The sequence below is a fragment of the Triticum dicoccoides genome, chromosome 4A (assembly GCF_002162155.2).
Source record: "Triticum dicoccoides isolate Atlit2015 ecotype Zavitan chromosome 4A, WEW_v2.0, whole genome shotgun sequence".
Lineage (NCBI taxonomy): Eukaryota > Viridiplantae > Streptophyta > Magnoliopsida > Poales > Poaceae > Triticum > Triticum dicoccoides.
This window is the reverse complement of record NC_041386.1, coordinates 656,392,462-656,396,919: the sequence shown is the minus strand read 5'-3', so window position 1 is coordinate 656,396,919 and position 4,458 is coordinate 656,392,462. Positions and strand designations below refer to the sequence as shown.

At 55.9% G+C, this 4,458-nt stretch overlaps 1 pseudogene; it reads left to right on the top strand.

Annotated features, from left to right (window-relative positions):
- Positions 1–3,083: 3,083 nt before the first annotated feature.
- LOC119283987 overlaps positions 3,084–4,458 on the top strand; it is a 12,278-nt pseudogene continuing 10,903 nt past the window's right edge.

Below are 4,458 nucleotides of genomic sequence, written 5' to 3'. Positions count from 1 at the left end.
CATTTGTGCCACTCGCTGGCTCATTGGAGCCTTAGGCCAACTCCACCGTCCGACCCTAAATGGACGTCCGTTTTGTTCGGATTCTGTCCGATTGGGCAGGGCGATGGGGTCCTTTCCGAGCCTGTCCTGGGATGCGGTGGCCGTGCGCCCAGCGCGCGGCCGCATCCTTTACCCCATTATGCCCGCGTCTATTTAAAAAAAAGAGCAACGTATCAAATGCCAAGCCCTAGTTCACGGCCCCAGTTGAACGACGGTAATGAAGCTAGCGGCCTATACGTCCATCGTCGGCATCAGCCAGTGGCCGGCAACACAACCAGACTCCAAAATGAATGGTTGTCCTCGCCGGCAACACAGTCAGCGGCCGGCAACACAGCCGGCCTTCAAAATGAATATTTTTCTCGCCGGCACACAGCCAGCGGCCCAGCGGATGGGCGACACCCATGCCAGCCTCCAAAAAAGAACGGCCGCGGCCGATCGGACGACCTAGTTCAGGCCGTCGGCGTCGAGCATCTCCTTCTGACTGGCCTCGAACTAGGCTCTCGTCTTCTCGCTCATCTTTGACAAGTCCACGCTCATGATCGCAAGGGCCACCTCCTTCGCTTTGGTGGCGGCATTGGTGGCCTCGATGTCGAGCTGCCTTTGCCTGGCCTTGACGTTGTCAGCCTCGATGTCCAGCTACCTTTGTCGGGCCGCCTCCTTCATGTCGATCTTCCTTCTCTTGGCCGCCTCCTCAATCTCAAGCTTCTTCCTTTGAAGTTCTAGGTATTGCTTCATTTGCTCGTCCTTGCTTTGCCGCTTCTTCTCATCCCTCACATCCTTTTGTGACATCATGCCATGCAAAGTGTCATGCAATGCAAACCGTGCGGACGACAAATGCTATCCATGACAAGGGCGTGCGCTTTGCTGACGATGGCCTCCTTCTCCTCGACCTCGGCCTTGTGCCGCGCGGCCTCAATCGCAGCACGATCGACGGCTCTCTTGGCCGTGGAGATGTCGTTCTTGGCGACTGCCCTCCAGCCCCTCCTCTTCGTTGATTCCGCGTCCAACTTGGCGATCTCCTCCGGCGTGCACTCCGACCGCGGCTTCCTTGGCGCCTTGCCCTTCTTCTTCTTGGCCATTCAGGGCGGATCGATGGCCAACCCACCGGAGTTCGGCTGGGCGTCGGCCATGGACGGGGGGAGGGAGTGGGACGGGCGGGAATTGGGAGGGTTTGGGGGGAATGACACCAAAGGGGCCAAGGGGGGTTTTGCTTTGTGTCACCGACAGGCGGGCCAGGGGCGGACAAGCGCGCGTGTCCCGCCCGTCCGCGCGCTGTCCGTTTCACCCCAAAAGTGGCGCAAACTTGGGCCCCGGCTGGATCGAAAGCGGACACAGAACGGACAAAAACCCGTTTGCTCCCGCGCGCTGGGCCGCCCGGTTAGTCCGTTTTAACCCAAACGGATGGGGCCGGACAGGATAGGATTGCACGGTGGAGTTGGCCTTAGAGCATCTCGGGCAGATCCTGCAACCGTCCGGCATGCTTTACGGGCGTCCGCAAAACTTTTTACGGTACCGCGGCTGATGGAACAAATCCCGTAAACCCGTCCTGCAAATGTTTTGCGGTGCGTGTTTACGGGATCTGTTCCGTGCCGGAGGGCTCGCAGTCCCGCAAAATTTTCATAACTTCATAAATTAAAGATTCCAACGAAGAAAACCGAATGAAATCATATTATAAATTAAACATATATAAATGATCCAAAAATTAATTTAGAATACAACAATCCGTCTCATTACAACAAATGTTCGAATTCGAGTTCTTATTACAACACCAAATTGTTCAAATCAAACACAAAATGAATAAAAAGGAGGAATCTATCCCCCATAAAGTTTCCACCGATGTTCAATAAGATCATGCTTGAGTTGGTTGTGTGAATCAGGTTCTCAATCTTCCGGTGGGTCTCAAGAAATGCAGTGATCTCATCTGCGTCCCCGGCAGGCTTCACACGGGTACCAACATTGTCATAATTGTACTTCAAATCCAAATCCATCTCATCCTCGACAGTCATGTTGTGTAAAATTACACAAGCATTCATGATGTTTTTGAGGGGTTTTTTATACCAGAAGCGAGTAGGACCTCGAACAATGGCAAACCGAGCAGGATCCGTGCCGCTTTTTCTTCGGCCCCGCCTCAAATTCCCCATGAGATGCTTTTTTTTTGCGGGGTAATTCCCCATGAGATGCTAGAACACTAGGTTTTCAACATCATCATTGAGGATCATCTCTTCTATGTCTGAACCATCGGACGAAGACGACGAGAACGAACTTCAATCCATCTACAAAATGCACACGAATCGCCCATGAATTTCACCCGGACCTCAACTGAGCCAAATCGAGCACAAATTCGCGGTTGTTGGACATACCTCGCCGGAAGCCGGATGAAGCAAAGCCGTGCCACCCCTTTCTTCTCCCCGGCCGGCGGAAGCAAAACCACGCCGCCCCTTTCTTCTCCCCGTCGACCAAAGCAAAGCCGCACCGCCCCCTTCCTCCGATGCGCGCGGACGAGCCCCACAGATTCCGAGGCTCACCGGCGCCGGAACCATCCGGATCTGTCTGCTACAAGGTGGCGCGCCAAGCTCCGGGGCGGATCCATGGCGCCGGCGACGACCGCGAGCCCCCGGACAAAAATGGGCACCCCTGCCCCCGCGCGCGCTGAAACTTGGTGGAATGGATGCGGCGTGGGGCAGCAAGAACGGGCGGGGATGTGTGGCGGTGGCGGCTGCGTGGAGTGGAGGCGCGAACGAGAGCGAGCAAAAATTCGTTCGCATCAAAGGAAAGGGGAGCCAGCAAAACCACCAGAAATTCCATAGATATGAAGGAAATGAGCCTGTGATTCGGGATCCCACAAAAAAAATCCGGGACGGCCGAATTTACAGGATCTACTCGGGCGGCCAAACCCCTCCATCCCGCAAACCGACCGTTATTTTGCCGAATTGTCCGGTTTGCGGGGTTTGCTAAATGCGCTCTTATACGGGCCTTGCCTGGAGTGGTTTTCGTTTGCTCTGCACGCACGCGCCTGTGTAAATCTCACCCGAACTGCTAAGACCATGGAAGCTGTAGGGGTAGAATCAAAAGGCACGCACGGCGACGCCGCCGATCCCACGTCCAAGAAGGATCGCCGGACCTCGTGGGGCTGCGCTTTCATCCTCGGTAACGCTCGCAACCTTTTCGTTTTGTTCTCGTGTTCCCGCTCTGGCATGCATACATGTACGTCCGTGTCACTTATGCTTGAATGCTTGATGCATGCGCGGTGTGCCTGCAGTGAACAACTGCTTTCAGTCCGCGGCCTACTTTGGCCTGTCGACGAACCTGGTGAACTACCTCAAGGTCCAGCTGCACTCCGGCAGCAAGGCCGCCGCCAACAGCGTCACCAACTGGCAGGGCACCAGCGGCATCGCTCCGCTCGCTGCCGCCTTCCTCGCCGACTCCTTCCTCGGCAGATTCTGGACCATCACGCTCTTCCTCCTCGTCTCCGTCGCGGTACGTACGCGTGCGCGCTGATGCGCATCATATACGTATATAAGGAGTATCAGGGGACACCTCAACTGGATCTTGATGGAGCAGGGGTACGGTGTCGTGACGGCGAGCGCGTGGGCGGTGCTGGAGAGCGCGGCGTTCTACGTGGGGCTGTATCTGGTGGGGCTGGGCGGCGCGCTGCAGCCCGTCATGGCGTCGTTCGGCGCGGACCAGTTTGACGTGGAGTCCGACGACGAGGAGGAGCGCGGGCGGCAGAGCTCCTTCTTCAACTGGTTCTACCTCTCCCTGACCCTGGGGTCGCTGGTCGGCGGCACCATGCTGGTGTGGGTGCAGTCCGCCCACGGCTGGCGGCTCGGCTACGGCATCCCGGCGCTGTTGAGCGTGGTCGCCGTCGTACTGTTCCTCGCCGGCACCAGCGCGTACGGGCGCCACCAGCCCCCCGGCGGTAGCTCCCTCACCAGGGTCGCGCAGGTGGTGGTCGCCGCCGCCAGGAAGTGCGACGTGGCGACCCCAACCGACGCCGCGCTGCTGCACGAGCGTGACAGCGAAGACGGCATGTCCGCGATACCAGTTCAGGTCAGTGCCCGTGCCGCGGCCGTCGCTAGCATTGCTTCCACTTGCACCGTTCCTATTTTTCGTCCATCAAGTGAAGTTCTGTGCATCCGCACACCCGCAAAAGTTTACTTAAAATGGGAGTTTTATCCATCTTTAATTATCTACAACTAATCAAGATTATTAGTTAGTACTTCATCTACAGATTAGTTGATAATTAGGCGGGAGTACTATATATTAGTATCATGCATATCTATACTACATAGTGTAGGAGTTTTAAACTTATGAATTTCAAGGCCAAAAAACAACATGAGCTGTTAATAGTGTCCATCGGCTCAAACTGGTGGGATTCACAACTACGATAGTGGTTATAGTTCCAACTAAGGAAAGAAG